Source organism: Eupeodes corollae, chromosome 1, assembly GCF_945859685.1.
Source record: "Eupeodes corollae chromosome 1, idEupCoro1.1, whole genome shotgun sequence".
NCBI classification, from domain to species: Eukaryota; Metazoa; Arthropoda; class Insecta; order Diptera; family Syrphidae; genus Eupeodes; species Eupeodes corollae.
This window is the reverse complement of record NC_079147.1, coordinates 143431794-143448755: the sequence shown is the minus strand read 5'-3', so window position 1 is coordinate 143448755 and position 16962 is coordinate 143431794. Positions and strand designations below refer to the sequence as shown.

The 16962-nt window shown below is 35.0% G+C and overlaps 1 protein-coding gene across 15 annotated transcripts in view; it reads right to left on the bottom strand.

Moving 5' to 3' along the window:
* Positions 1-16962, bottom strand: part of LOC129953677 (glutamate-gated chloride channel) — a 240227-nt gene that overhangs the window by 145639 nt on the left and 77626 nt on the right. The window contains exon 2 of one of the 15 annotated variants that reach the window (XM_056067136.1): positions 14583-14675. The exons of the other annotated variants lie outside the window; for them this stretch is intronic. The gene's annotated coding sequence lies outside the window, so the exon portion shown is untranslated. The remainder of the gene's footprint in view (positions 1-14582; positions 14676-16962) is intronic. 15 annotated transcript variants of the gene reach the window in all.

The window sequence follows — 16962 nt, the reverse complement described above, 5'->3', positions numbered from 1 at the left end:
CGAGAAACTAAAACCACCCTCAATAAGACACTTACTATCCTGTTCTTTTATTTATGGTCTTTTCCAACAAGATGAGAAATTCTAAGGATGCTTTGACAGAAAAATTCATCGAGTGGTTTTTGGTCTTGTGTATAAAGATGGAGAGTGGAGGAGAAGATAAAACAACGAACTTATGGGCTGTGCAGCGACAATGATCTAGTCAAAAGAATCAAAGTCGAACGACTTGGATGGCTGAGTCATATAGGACAACGCTCCAGCCCAGAAGGTCTTCGAGTTCAATCCCGAAGAATGGCGCTACAGAGGAAAACCGCGACTCATATGGTGCAGGCATAAGGAGGAGGACTTCAACAAACTTAACGTGTAAACTGGAGACAGCTTAATAGGGAAGATCCAAGAATATTAAATGTAATCAACAACATGGTTTTATGTGAAAACGATTCGACAGTTACTAATCTAGTTGAATTTTTGAATAAGTGCTCAAATGCTTTAGAACACGGTAAAGAGCTTGACTGTATTTACAGTAATTATTCTAGAGCTCTTGACTAACTTTCTTATAATATCATCATATTTAAGCTTAATATTTTTTCGTCTTTAGTTTATCACATGGATTTCATATTCTCTTCAAAATAGGTCTTATCAAGTTAAACTCAGAAGTTCTTTCTCCAGTCCTGTCAGCTCTTTGTCTTAGCTTTCAATGAAATACCTTTTTGTGTACAATACAGTAACATTTTAAACTGTGAGGAAAACTATAAGAAAATAAGTCTATAAACGATTGATTACTACTTCCAGAGGATATTTAAAAATATAAACTAAATTAGGTGCCGCAACAGTCCTTAGAGAGCCTGGGCATAGTGACTTACAACTCTCAACCATTCCTGTGTGCCAGTCATGTCAGGGATGGAGGGTACCTACAGTTTTATTGCCTAATCCGAACGTTTAATTTGAGAAAGCACTTTATTAAGCCAGCAATAACTCTTCGAGGATTTGTCAATTCCTCGCAAGAGGCAGTACTCATGAAAAAAACTTTAAAGTGGCACAGGCAGGGATTAGGTAAGTTTAAGTTAACGTGGCTGCAGATTAAAAACCACACACTTATAGGCCAAGCGAAAGGCCCATTGTGGTACCACATGAATCTAGAGAAATACTTTTTACTAGTCGAACCATTTTGAGCTTTTTATAAAGCGAAGAAGATATTTGATATCTTTTTTAGCTAGTTCACTGGGATTATCAAAAGAGTAGTCCCCCAGATGAAGTTTGCGTCTGAGTGAAAGAGCAGGGCAAGTGCAAAGGAAATGAGAGATTGTTTCCTCTTCTTCTTCGTCCATACAGTTCCTACAGAAGTCATTTGAGGCTACACCAAGTCATATTGTATGCCTGCCTATAAGACAGTATGAAGTCTGCTTTGAAATAACAAGTCTTTAGACCGCTTTAGGTCCAGTGAAGGCCATATAAGTTTTGTGGCTGCGCATGTTGGTAAGTTGTGCCACCTAGAATTTGCTATCGCAAAAGCTGTTTCTTTTAGCATAAGTTTACATATAGCTATCGGTTTACCTACCTTCTAACTTTCAGGTGAAATAGGTATGACGATTCCATTTTTAGCGAGTTCACCGGCACCCAACAGAGGTGAATGTTAAATTGCTGCGCCATCTTCATAAGAGACGATCGACAATCAAGGGTCGTTAAAGATTTAAGTGAGACACCGTCAAGGGATTTGATAGCAGCCTGACTGTCAGAGAAGATGCGGATATCAGAAGTTGATATCACGTTTTCTCTTAGCCAGTAGAGAACCTCTTTGATTGCTAAAATTTCCGCTTGAAAGACGCTACAATGATTAGGGAGGCGGAATGAGATGCTTAGATTTAGCTTTTGTGAGTACACACCACTACCAACTCCCTCATTTGTCTTGGATCCATCTCTATAAAAATGGATGCATTTGTCATCCAAGAGTTTTTTGTCTTCCCATTCATCTCTGAATGGAATGGATACCTGGAAGTTTTTTCCAAATAGGGGTTTAGGAACAGTGTAGTCTATGTACTTTGGTATAGAACCAAAGAGGTTCAAAATGATGACCCACATTGATGTTGGTCCATTGAGATGATGCGTCGAGTCTTATCGCTGTACTCGCTGCCACTTGTTTACTGAAGATGTTAAGGGGTGTCAGATGGAGGAGAGTGTCTAACGCTGCTGAGGGTGTGGTTCTCAATGCCTCGCTTATGCAGAGACATGTAGTGCGTTGGACTCTGCTGAGTTTGTCGTAGTATGTGACTTTCTCCAGTGCAATCCACCATACTGCAACCCCGTACATAAGTATTGGTCGGATGACCGATGTGTATAGCCAGTATGTTATGCGAGGTTGAAATCCCCATTTGCTTCCTATAGCTTTCTTGCAAAGGAAAAGATCTACTGTAGCTTTTTTAACTCTTTCCTGTTTATTAGATTTCCAACTTAATTTTTTGTCCAATATCAGACCAAGATGTTTGGCTTCATTGGTAAAAATTAGTGGTATACCTTTTATTGAAGGAGGTACAATTACTGGGATCTTGTATATCCGTGTGAAAAGGACGAGGTCTGTTTTTTGAGGATTAATGCCAAGCCCGCAGTGATCAGCCCATCTAGTGAGCATATTGAGTGCATTTTGGAGGAGGTCTCTCAGTGTATTAGGATGTTCCCCTGTGACAGCAATAGCAACATCATCGGCATACGCAACCACTCTGTAGCCTTCCCTCTCAAGGGATATTAGTTGTTCGTTAACCACTATGTTCCGCAGGAGAGGGGACAGAACACCACCTTGCGGAGTGCCTCTACTGACAGACCTTTTTGTGCAAAAATCTCCCAAACTAGAGTTGATGATCCTGCTTTTTAGCATTACATTAATCAACTCACAGATTATCCAGGAAGGCCACCATAGTATATTGATCCCAAGACCTCTCAATTGACAGTCCTACGCATTTACCATCATGCCACGGGTACTACGGAGGATATTTACAGCTTTGGGAATTTCTCTAAAACTCCTAGTTCGATTGATAATAAAATTGCGATTTCAGAGAGCATATTTACTCGGTGTTAAGTAAAGCCAACTCTGTATTAGGATTTGTTATCATTGGTCTAAAGAATTTCAGATCCTTATGTGATACTTTCTCTTTATAAGACTTTAATACCCCCACAACTTGAGTACGAATCCCAGGTATGATTTTTTTAATGAGATCCATAAGAATATTTTAAAATCTGTACAACGCAACTTTATACGTTTAGCCTTGAGAAAAGTGAAGGAATGAAGAGGTTCTGGGCATTAGACATCTAAAACACGCATATAGCTGTCCGTGGAAAAAACACGGCTTTCCTTGATTCACCCCAGTTACTTTAAGTATTAAATCTTGCGTCTTATTAATTTCCATATCAAAACTTACTTTAACGGGGAATTTAAGCCTTTTGAATTAGGTAAGGAGAAAGTATTAGTAAAAGAAGAAATGCCATAGGCAGCGATGATTGAAAAAAAAGGAAGCACCTTATTGTTTGCTAATATATCGAATATCTAATTGAAAGTCTTATCGGTGGATCTGCTCAAATGAGCTGCGAATAAAATATTTTACTCCGGTAAAAAGGAGTTTAAAACACTTTCCATGGATAAAAACACATCCACACAAAAAAATAATGTCATAATATTTGATCCGTTGCAATGTAAAGAACAGACAAACATACAAACAAACACACAAACAAACTGACTTCCTCATTTATAATATTAGTGGATAGAGGTGTTTTACCAATATTATCATTATAAAAAGAAATGACCGTACATTCCTAAATAATTTCTGTTTTATTCAAAATCAACATTGGCTCTTAAAATTAACCCACCATTTATACAGGGTCCGGAAAAAAGATCTCTCATATTTTAAAAATGAACACCATGAAGTGTGTGCTTTGGCTCCTCCTTGTTGGAAGCAGACTTCTTTGTGGTTCCAAGTTAACTGATTTAAGTTTGGTTGGAGGAAGGTCTCAATCATGTAACAGTAGTAGACCTCTATCTATCTATACCCGGAATACTATTTATCTATAAATAGCTTTAACTATAAATTTCTAAAAAAACGGGAGGTTTTTTTGCCCGGACCCTGTAATATTAATATAAATCCGAAGAGTTTGTCTGTTTGCTTGTCTGTTTGAACGAACTTATCTCAGGAACTATTGGTCTTGTTTGCAAAATTCATTACGTTCTAATTTCAAATTTGAATTGTACCTATTCAATACAAATTTGAATTATGTTCAATAAAAACAAATATTCACAAAGTTTATAGTAAATTATTTTTCAGGTTGAAATTTGTTGAGGAATTTGAAAAAGTAAGACTTTCTAACAAAAAATACACATTAACTTATTGTTTTAATAAAATACAAAAATTATAGGGCAATTTGTGATAACTTTTAGTGACTTTCATGTTTTTCAGTACTTATGAATATCTATCTTAAGTTTTAATCTTCAATCTCATTTCCAATAAAAATTTTTTTTTACATTAGTTCGTATGAAGTGTAAACATAAACACCTTCACCCTATAGGTACTCATTAAAGCATTCACCTTGAAAATTATTTCTTTCCATAAAAACTGCAGTTAACAGGAAGGCTGCGACTTAAAGTCTATGAAAAAAATACATTCTATCATACAAAACATTACATTTATGTAAATTCGAAATTTGCATGTCAAAATATACTTTTACAATCACAAAACAAAAACAAGAACTTAAACGTTTTCGCTTTATTTACCTATATAGATATTATATCTTTACTAATGTATTTCAATATATGTAAATATATTTCATTGTTGTTGCATGACAAATGATAACTTATTTAAATTGTTAGCCTCCCAAAAATGTCCTTATTTCAATATGTGCCTAAGTATATGTATCGTAATTCTTTCACATCTATACCAACACTATACTTCTTGTTCATTTGAATCAAAAATAATATATCTTGAAAACGTACATACACATAAATAAAGCTACACAAAAAACATACACCAACAAAATCCAAAATAAAAAATAAAATAGAATTAGCGGTTGAAATATTTCAACACTATGCTCTCTGGCAACATTTTAATGTATATAATTTTTTTCCTGCAATTAGAGCAAGGATAAACTTCCAGCCCGCAACAACGATGAAAAATGTCATCAATAAACACACAACCCTTACCAAACCTACCACCACTATCACCAGCACCAGTACTAGTACCAGCACTAGCAGCAGCACTATACCGTCAACACAAGAAGAGAAGTTGCGAAGCGATAAATTTTAAACAACTATATGCAAAGGGTGGGCGGGCGATAGAGAGGGTGTGGTTGGTTGCTATAGGAAAGGAATGCTATTTTATGTGTCGTCCTTCCACTGCTTTTGCCTCCATTTGCACCTCCCTAGAACAACAACCGTTCACTCGTGAACGAACGGGTGAAATTTACGCGAAATCTAGAGAAATACGTTACAGCCCCAACCCTCCCCATTTAACCGTCAGGACATAATTTTTTTTTTATTTTGCTCCTCGACACACAACCAAAAAAAGAAATAAATTGACGTGTATAAAACACAACATTTACCACTATAAACAAACACACACAGTCGACTATATGATGAGATGATGATGCCGAGTCGAGCACAAGTAAAAAAATCCACACCTACTCTCACACCATTCAACAAAAAAACAACAACACAAACTACAAAAAAGGCTCAAAGGATTGTAAAAAAAGCTAGCGTCGAGAAATCAAAACCATCAGCAAAAAGTGTACACTAGGGGATGTAGGGATAGGGACAGGATAGTTTTTTTTTTTTATTTTTCTAACACACACATTGATGGCAGTCAAGAAAACATCAATTTAAATAGCTGCTGCTAGATTCCAAGTTGGGAGAGGTGTTTTAGTCCTCACTCTCACAACAACTAAACAACCCCCTCCTGTTTTTATTATCTCACCAGTTTAATAGTCTCCACTTTGTGTTTGGTGACAGTAAATCAACTAGAAATGCAATCTAGAGCTCCAGCAGAGGTATAAAAAAGGACACACGACGAACGGAGGTTCACAGTATTCGTGAATAATATATTAGGAAATTCAGGTCCGCAGAGTTGGGGGGTGAAGGAGGCGGTGGTTTAGGCTGATGATTTGGTTTTTCCTTAGCGAAATCACGGAGATGGCTCTGAAGAAATTAAGTAACTGTACACTTTGCCTTTATGCATGGATGGAACTTGCATCAAAAATAAAAAAGGTGCCAGTGCGAAATAACTTATATCTAGAAGTCATCCTAGAACCCAAACTAAACTAGAAATTAAACGTTGTATAACGGGTTAAGAAGGCTATTGGTGCCTTTTTTGCGCCTGGAGAAAACCTTTTGGTAAAAAGTGGGACCTTTAATCGAAGATGATTTTGTGGACTTACACAGTCGTCGTTTAACGCCTTATTATTTTGTTATAGACCTCTTACCAATAAACCAATAAAGTAAATGTTTGACAGTACCCGTAGCGTGATGGCAAGAGCGTAGGACAGTCATGCTAGAAGTCTTGAGTTTTCAATCCTTACCTCCCTATGCCACCTACATTTGTTTACAGGTACTGAAAATAGTGCTTTCTCAAATTTGGGATATGAACTTTAGGTCCCCTCCATTCCTGAAATAAATCGCAAACAGAAATAGTTGAGAGTTGTAAGTCACTATACCCTTGCTTCCTATGGGCTGTTGTGCCACTTAATTTATTTAATTTTTGGTGCAGCGCGCTTATACTTATACTTCAAATCAAGAATCAAATTGTTGGATTTGCAGACCTCATGAGCATGTCAGTGTTATGGAACTGATGCCATCGGATATTTTTTCTCCGAACCGAACCTCAGTAAAAATCTTAAAAGTCATCTTCACTTACTAAATGGTTCGATACCAAAATTTTTCTGAGGGGTTAAGGATGGATTGTGGAATTTGGTCGAGAATGTTTGCCGATGACTTAAATGTCTCTTAGCCTTATCGGCTAACAGATTTTGCAAGTGTATTTCAAGATGAATTACTAGCAATCAAAGAAGCATGCAAAATACTCAAATCTAATCAAATTACAAACATGGCTAGAAGCACTGATAGCCTGGCTGCTGTTATGGCTATCAATTCGGTCACAACATGGTCTATATTGGTCCAATATTGTTGGAATGAACTATTAACTTATTTAGGTTCTGGGAAATGAACGGATTGGTGAGTTCCACCGGCAAGGATCAGCCCATCATAGCTCACTTGCGGTAACGTTAAATATTCCTCTTCAAGCCATGAACGGCACAACTGTCTCAATTATTCTGACTCAAGAATGATATAGCTGGGGTCACTGGAATGTGTAGAGAGTATTTAGGAGAGCATGCAGCAATGTTGGGCATCTCTTATAATAATCATTTCCGTAGTTGAGGAGATCAACATGAAAGGAAAATGTGACTTACTGCACTGGTCAATTCTAGAATGCAAGGGCATTTCTTAATGATTTTGATAAACTTTCCGAAATGAAAATCGAAGACCTGCTTTCTTTTTATGACGCAAAGAAATAGCTCTAGCATAGCTGGAGTGTATATGAATCCGTTAAAAATGTTTTTTTCTCAATACATAGGTCTGACGAGTTTATGACATCAAAATGGCGCTTTATCAAGCTTCCTATCTACCTCAATGAGTATGAGAAGAGATGGCCTATAGGTCTCACGAACCGTACAAAATGGCAGTTTCAGTTTTGAAGATCTACACAAAGTACAAGCCATTTATCAAACTGACAGGTACAAAATTTATTGTGTAGGGTTTTTTTTTTGCAATAAAAGGTTAATTTAAAAAAAAGCAAATGTTACACAACAGTCTTGATATTGGGATTGTTTTTCGAGACAAATGAAAGTTGAGCCCTATGCCAATACTTTGCAATCAATTCAAGGCCTTAGAAGGTAGAGTTCATGAAGTTATAGGAGACATACAGCCACAAATCCTCGCCTTAGTGACACAAAGACGTATGTCAATAAATGCAGATTTTCAGAAGAGACAATTTTCTTAAAAAGGGTGTTTCTTTACCCGTTTAGTTTTTAAGAAGGAATAAAATGTGTATAATTTAATGCTATAGATAAGAATTTAACTTTATTGTAAAGACGTAGTGGCCACCACAGCTGCCTCAAAAAACCAACCGAGAAATACAATTTTCTACTACTTCTTGCAGAAATTGGTAACGGATGACAGCAGTTACGCGCCAAATATTTTACTACAAGGTGTCAATCGTCTCGGGCTTATCTGTGTAGACAAGTGATTTCAACAGACACAGGACTCAAAATAATGCGAAAAGTTTACTTCAATTATTTGATTATTTTTTTACGTGTCGCGATGTCTGCTTATTTTAAAATAAAAAACTAAACCGAGCAAGTGACAGCTGCCAAAAAAACTTAGGAACTTTTTCTTAAATATAAAAAAAAGATTTATTTTACCATGTAAACCACTTTTATGTAGTGAACCAGAGGGCCATCAGATATTATAAATGTCTTTATATTTTTTAAAGTGTTTAGTTTCCGCATGCGCAGACTTCGCCCTCGGAGAAACTTGAGTATTGATTCCTACTTTTTCGAATTTTGACAACGTACTGTAATCGTTCCGAATTTGCTAGGAACAATTCCGTGTTTCTACTTTTGTTTAAATTCTTTGATTCATTCTTGTTTGTAACTAATCATTTTAAATTGATCTGGAATAATAGCTTAAATAAAACCGGAAAGTATTTTCAACGTTAAATCAGATGGAATAGAAAAAAGCACCCTTAAAAATGTTATCGTTCTTTTCGATCTAAATAAATTTCCCTTTCAAAGAAAACATTTGTTGTCTATTGGTTCTGATCTTTCTTAATCAAACAAACAAAACACGGGTACTTTCTTTTCACTGGGTTGTGTACATTGTGTCCAAGTAGTTTGGAAATATAACAGCTTACTCCAAATTGACGTTGCTGAATATTACCCGTGTTTTGTTGGAAAATCTATCAATAGTATATTAGGATTTTACATGAATAACAAAAACAATATCCACAGTTTATTTACTACCGATAAATGTTAAAGTAGAATCTTACTACGGATTTATACGAGTCTCGAATGGATCTTATGTGATTTCGTTCTCAAATGTTGGTACGTTTGATTTTGCATTTGTATCTCGATGGCTGTGTTCGTTGAGTAGTTGTGCATTTGGGATCTTGTGGTTTCCATTGGGGAAAAAATCAATCTGTTACTGTTGATATAATTTAGTTTTGTTAATGAAAATGGATTAACTGGGCTTATTTTGTTAGAGAAAACAATAGAAAAGATAATTAAGTTTTGCTATTTTTTTCTCAAAGGTTTATCTAAGTTTAGATTAAATAAATCTAGTTGGTGTTTCCAACGCACAAGAAGATTTCAAAATGATTAAGTTTGACGCGAATTTCTAAAATGCAAACGGTGTTTCGATGATTCTTATGAAGTGGAAGTGAGATATTTTGATTCATGTGTTTTCGCACACAAAAATGCAAATAAACAGACCATAATGCATTATCTGTAAAACCAACTCTTCCACACTAGTTTTTCTTCACAAATTTTGACTCGACTCCCATCCCCGACCAGAATCGTCCAATCAAGCTCATTTGAACTCGATTCACGTATATAAAGAATCAAGCCGAGCTTCAAGCTCGCTTCAACACCACATATACGAACAAACCCCCTTCTTGAAGTTTTAATTTTATGTCAAAGCTGCAATTGTAAATGAACTTTTTTTTATAGAATTTCAATTTCCAGAAGTTTTCTTACCATTTCTTCTTGATAATTGTCCATTTTATTAGTTTTAGCTTGATTTTTTTTTTGCTGATGTTAATTTTAACTTTTGATTTTCACAAAACTTTCTTTTATTTGTGTTTTTTTTTAAATTATTATTTTCACAGGTCTTTCTTTCAATTGTACAAATTTTTAAATGCAAAATTTGGCTACTGGTGATGGGTTTTCTTGGGAATTTTCTACCATACTATTTATAGAATACCAAAAAAAACACGGGTAATAGTTTTTATTGTTCACGAGATATCGAGAACCGAACATCAATTTTTAACCATTTTGCGTACTATTTTTTGAAGATTTTAAACCGACTGTTGTCTTTGTATGAAAAATTTACTGAAGCCAATATTTTTAAATTTTGGAAAGATTTTTGCGTCGAAAGTAAATTTTTATTAAGTATTGTTTTTTTTGTTTTTTTTTTTTGTTTTACAAAAAACTGTCAATTCAATTTTTCTCAAAATTTTACGGAATGTTGAAACTATAATACCAAATTTTTGAAAAGATATTTGAGTCGAAAATTTCTTAAGCCTCAATTTTTACCAACTTTTAGGATTGTTTTGTTTAAGTTCTTATTTTTTGCACAAAAAAAACTTGCACTTCAATTTTTCTTAAAATTTAACTGAATACTGAAAACAATATTTTAAAAAAAATAAATTAAGTTAATAGCCAATACACAAGTGTTTTGAAAAAATATTTGAGTTGAAAATCAAATTTTATTAACTCTTAGTAATTTTTATATAAGTTTCAATTTTTTTGTAAAAAACAACCACTTTAATTTTTCTCAAAATTTTACAGAATGTTGAAAACAACATTTTTTATAAAATATAATTATTTGTAAGCCATAGTCTCAAATTTCTTATTTTTTATAAAAAAAAACTGCCAAGATGTCAAAACATTATTCTTCGTTGCACAACATTTTTTTTTTAAGATAAATAATTTTGTTCGTAAAGTTTTGAAGGTGAAAAATGTTTTTTTTTTTGTTTTGTGCAAAACGAAACACCTTGCGTTGTTATAAGACTCATTTATTATAGCAACAATTTTATCAGGAATGCCTCTAGCAACAAGCGATTAACATCACGACTGACGCGATCGAAGGCCTTTTCAAAATCGACGAATATGAGTTAAAGCGGCGATTGGTATTCCGACGATTGTTCAAAAATAATTAGCAAGATGTTAATTTGGTCGAGAAATGACCACTGCTATATCCCGCTTGATGACTCTTGAGCGTAGGCTCGATCTTAGATTTTATCCTCTCGAGAATGATGGTTTCCATTAACTTTGGAAACTTCAACTCTAGGGACATTGAAACGTCTAGAGATGTCAAAATTTTCATTTCGACAAATCAGGCTGATTACAATAACTTGGTAAGCCAATAAAGTATTTTTACTCTTAAAAAATATTTCACTAACATTGAAAAGTACGAATATGGTCAGACTTTTGTATAACTTTCGCTGCTAAACTTTTAAATATTATTTTCTAGTGCAATTCAAAATTGTCAGCCGTCAAAAAAGTTTAATATATGGAATTGGCACCACTTAACCACGAAAATGAAATCAATTTTGAATCTTAAATCATTTTTAAGGAATTTTAGTTTCAATGATACAAATGTTGTGTCAAACTATAGAGGACTTTCATTTTTCGATACGCTCTATAAGCTGTTTACAACAGTTCTCTTGAAAAGACTGTCAGCTTGGGTAGAAAAAAAAACAACATTACAATGAATTTCAAGCCGCATATATAGGACCAACTATTCTACTGTGGACCAGGTTTATAATCTTTCATGCATAATTCAATTTTAACTCTACCAAAAGAAGAAACTTTACGCTTCTTTCATCGATCTTAAGGCTTAAGGTTTTGATAGCATTGATAGAAATGCTCTTATTTACTATAGCTATCGACTCTGCGAATATCTTCAAAGATAGTAGCTACTATAAAGTCTATTTTTAAGAATACTACTGCAGCTGTTTGGGATGGTTCGTGTTTGTCAGACTTCTTCCCCACTAAGAAAGTTGTTTGTCAAGGATGTGTGGTGCTAAGCTCTCTTCTTTTTGTTCTGTTTTTAAATGATCTTCATGCGGAACTTAAAATCGGTATTGTTTTAGACAATCTTCAAATTAACCCTCTCTTATATGCGGACGATATTTTACTCTTGTCAGATAACCCTTCCAATTTGCAACAGCTAATTGAGGGTTTTCAGACTTATTCCTTTCAATGGAATTTGAAATAAATCTTGATAAGTCGGAAAAATCAATTGGTGGAAGAAGAGCAGCTTGCAAAAATGGTTTTACAATAATTCTGAAATAAAAGTGTCTAATCAATACAAATATCTTGGCGTAGTGTTTAATTACAACATGTCTTGGAATGAGCATCTAACAAACAGATTGGGAGCATATAAAAATTCCATTAATACCGTTCAACATTCAACAAAGTTTAAAATACATAATGAAGCCTCAAAAGCTATTATGTTGTGCTGTGCTCAAGTTTGGGGATGCCGCGAATACAACCAAGTCAAAAAGGTGAGCATTTCTTCTATGCTTACTTTGCTCTGCACATTGAAACAGGTTCGAACGTCCCTCCAGCTACATTTTTTTTTTCATAAGACGAAGTATAAATCTTATAAATAACAGATTACCCAACATTTTATCGAAAGCCATTATAAACAAGAAAATCTTCTGGGCTAAGGAATGGTTGGTTCTTTTTCATGGATGTCCGTTGGATTTTTCTTTTGACATGAAAATATTGGAATGGCCCAGCTTGCATAACATTCTCTTACTGAAAATGAAAGAAAAATACTGGACTGAATTTACAGTTACTGCGACACAGTCACAATTTCACGAGGAATTTTGCGACTTGATGTACTCTGGCATACCGAACCACTTTGATGACTCCAATTCACGTGATATGATTTCCATAATTCTTAAAGCTCGCTGTGGGCTCCTTATATTCTCCAAGAGAAACCCTTGTCATGAAAAAGTGCTTTCTCAAATTAGCCGTTCGGATTCTGGAATGGTTGAGAATTGTAAGCCACTAGGACCTAGTTCTCAACGGACTGTTGCGCCATCCAACTTACTTAAGCTTATATATTTTTAAATTTCCTTTTTTAATCTGACATGCAACTTAAAGTTATTGTCAAAACTAATTTCAAACCAGCAATACTCATTTTTTTGTGCTAGCTCTTTGAAAATAAAATTATATATCTATATATATCAATCTTATATCTAAACCTGGGCAAAATTATATTTTCAACTAGTTCCAGGCACACGAAATCATTAATCCTTACCCTCACCCTTAAGTACAGGGCCAGCCCTGGACAATTCAACACCTAGTTCCTTTTCAATTTTAACATTCACTTTGTGTACCCACACAACGTGTAAATGTATAGATGTACATATTTCTAAGTACGACTAAGTAACAAAAAACCGGGTGTCCTGTTTTATACAGTCCTTTTGTATACCGACCCAAATCAATAACACTATAACCATCACCACTAACTCTACCTCCATCAAAACCAACCCCCTCACAGTTACATACAATACCAAACGCACACCAATACAATACATTTTGTGTAAATCTCGTATAACATTTACGTTAGGCAAAAAGGACTTACGAGGATATGGGAGATATATTGGGGATACAAAAAGTCGGAAACGATGACGTTGTTATAAAACTTGCAAAACACAGGATATGTGTTTATAGTGTTAGTGTGTATATGGATTATGTTTAGAATATCGGGAACTCGTACCAAATCCTTTTTTGGATGTTGTTATGACAGGTATACTAGTATATAAACATATAATGGGCATTGGGGGGAGGGCGGGAGCTAGGTTTTGAACCGAGCTGAGCTGAGCTAGGCAAAGAAATTGCATTTTGTATACATTGACGTGTGTTGTGTGTGTTAAATAAATGCCAAAGAGTGCTAGGGATAACGCTAGTCAAGTAGAAACTACCAAAAATTAATACAAGTATGTAGTTCATTGATGCATACCCGATACGAAATTCTCCCCCGTTATCCTTTGGAGCTTCAGTGCATTTGCATGAATGATTTTTCATACATTTAAATAGGTAGAATGTATCTTTGGTGTATGCGGGAGGTGTGTGGGGTATATGCGGTGAGAAAATATATTCTTCTGAATATGTTTTTAATATTTTTTTGATTTAAGAGGAGATGTTATCCTTATAGACAAGCAGTATACAAGTTGGGCTAAGGAATATGGTGTGAGAAAAAGCAAAGAATCGTGTGTCAAGTGGGACAAATGTGACGTCTTACTTTCGGCTTATATAGGGGATTCTTCTTTTTTTTTGAAAATAAATTGGATGCTTGATGTGAATAAGTACCAGGCATCATCTGCTTAAGAAAGAAGAGAGGGTTTCTTGAGTGAGCGACATCCATTTCCTACTTGACGTAAACAAAATGTTAACAATTTGTATTTCGTTCATCGCACACACAAATGTTCAACGCGAATTTGAAACCCCTTATAGAACTACTTAAGTCCCAAGGGATCAATTAGGTATTTGCTGGTCATCAAGAATAAAGTGTATAGATATTTAGTAAAAGATAAACAAACTGCTGATGCTATAATAGCATCACGTCATCATACAAAAACTAACTTGCATAAAATCCTTTCACCCAGGAAGGAAATATGTAAATAAGAAATATTTTTTGGACGTCAGAAATATTAAGTGGTTATCTTAAAGATGGGAAGGGGATCTATGGTTAGAAGTCTTACAAATTTGAGCTATTTATGTATGAAAATGGTTGTATTTTTAAGGCTTTTGAAATTTCTTACCCGTTCAAAATACTTGAGCCACAAGGGTACTAGTATACAAAATTCGTGAGTGTATACTTTGTATATACGTTAAGATCATTAAGTTCCACTTACCTGAAAAAAAGAAGAAACATTTCAAATAAATTTAAAATATTATGATATAATTTTACAATACAAAGTGAAATGTGTTACTTTTAGTTTTGTCTAATTTTGACACTTTTTTTAGAAAGAAATAAATCAGGTTAACATCTTATAAAAAAATGTTTATTATAAAAATATATTATTATTTAACCTATAAAACACTTTAGTTAGAAAACAATATACTGTGTTAGTGTGTTTAGACTTAAGCTGTTGCACATTCATTGTAAAGGGTGGTTTAACTTTAAGGACCGATGTTGATTTTGAATAAAACAAACATTAATTAAGAAATGACTGTAATTTCTTTTTTTATGTTAATATTGGTATAGTTCAATTATGTATGAACAAAATATCGGCCAAATGGCCATCGCAATAATAAATAATTGAGGTTCTATGCCGTTAATGTGCCAAATTATTTCATTTAAAAGCTCTTCAAATCTTGCTGGCTTACATCTTTTCTTTTAAATCCTAAGGAAAATAGCCAAACGCTGTAAAAATCACATATTCTAGGTGGAAAATGGTCATCGCCATCACGTGAGATACTCCATAGCATTTGTCACGGAATGTAATGTCATATTGATACTACATATCATTCACATCCATATTTTTCAGCTTGGATCACACAAAGTTTGTTATCATCTCGCGAAAGCGAACACCATTCCCAATAATTGCCTGATCGGCCTTATTTAAAAAAAAAATACGGCCCCATGATGCCACCATCCCATAAACCGCACCAAACAGTCTGTGTGACCAAGGCCTGACACAAAAAACTTCTCCATTTAGCTCGGTCAGAAGTTTGATGTCTCCAGTTGCACCAAAAAGTTGAGTGAGCATACGCTTCACTTGCGCGCAACACTTTATCTGTGGTCTTCCTCTACTGCGCTGTCCTGTGCGTGTGAATTGATGACTTTCCGGGCAGAATCAACGGTTTAAATGCTTTATCTTTCTGGCTAAGTCTACGTCGCAGTACAGCTCGCTAAGAATTTTTTTCTCGAAACCACACAAGGTGGTTAAATCTGCTTTTATCATAGTCCATGCTTCTGCGCCATTTAGCAGGATGGAAATGATGAAGGTAGCGACACTGTGGTTGCTCTCGAGAGAGCTTTACTAGTCCATTTCTTTCTTAGCCCAGAGAAACAGCTGTTAACAAGAACAATTCTTCGTTTGATCTTAACCCATTAACTTAACCCATTTTTCCGCCTCTGTCTCAATACTCACTAAAACCACATTAACATCGGGCTGAGTTCTTTCGATTATTTCAATATCATCAGCATATGTCAATAATTGGACAGACTTTTCAGAGATAGATAAAGCTCTGCACTATTATTTCAAGGACAGGTAACGGCCCAGTCACTGATAAACCTTTGGTTCCCATCGATCACCGAAGGCAAGTATCAGTAAGCGTGGTTAGTAAACAGATGGGGGACCGTCTCGAAACCTACCGCGTGTTGTTGTCATGTGTTCTTTCTGTCTGTTGTTTCATCTCTTCTGTCATTCGGTCTTGTATTAATGTCTTGTGTTGTTATTACTTTACATAGTCTAGTCACTCAAGGTGCTGTGTTCTCTGCTCTGTACATTTATGTGCTGAATAGTGTATAATGTAACGTGATGTAATATTTTAAGGACGATTTCAGAGAAATCGCGTGACATCGAATCACCTTGTCCAAAGCCTTTTTTGACATCGTAAGGTTCTGTTAAGTTGTTTACAACCTTCATGGAGGAAAGCGAAATTCTCCATTGTTATACTGCGGACGAGTTTGGCAGGGATGTCGAAACAAGACATAGATCTACACAGTTCGTCCCAGTAGGTGTTGTCATGTGCGGCCTTGAAATCGATATAGAGACATCGGGTGTCACATTTATTCCATTTGGTATTTTCCTAGATCTGCCGTAGTGTCAATATTTGATTGGCTATATTCATTCCTGGTCTAAAACTACATTGGTACGCTATGTTAAGTATAGACTGACACCTCTATATAGTAGGTTTATTTTAAAGGGTCTCTTTTTTTCAGTATCGGGAAAACAATAATTAGGTTTCGTTAAGAAGTGGTCCTTCCATATTCTCAGTATTGTCTGCAGTTCTACTATGATGTTTTTTTTTTAGCCTTTGCAGCCTTCGGTTCGAGGATTATGTACTTGTGACTTTTAAACTTCATTTCAGCTTCTGAAATTCTCAACATCTTTAACCGCAAGCTTCTCTTGCTCTCTATTTATCCTTCTGAGATCTTTCTGGGAGAAGTCGAAGTTTCTCACTCCTCTCCTG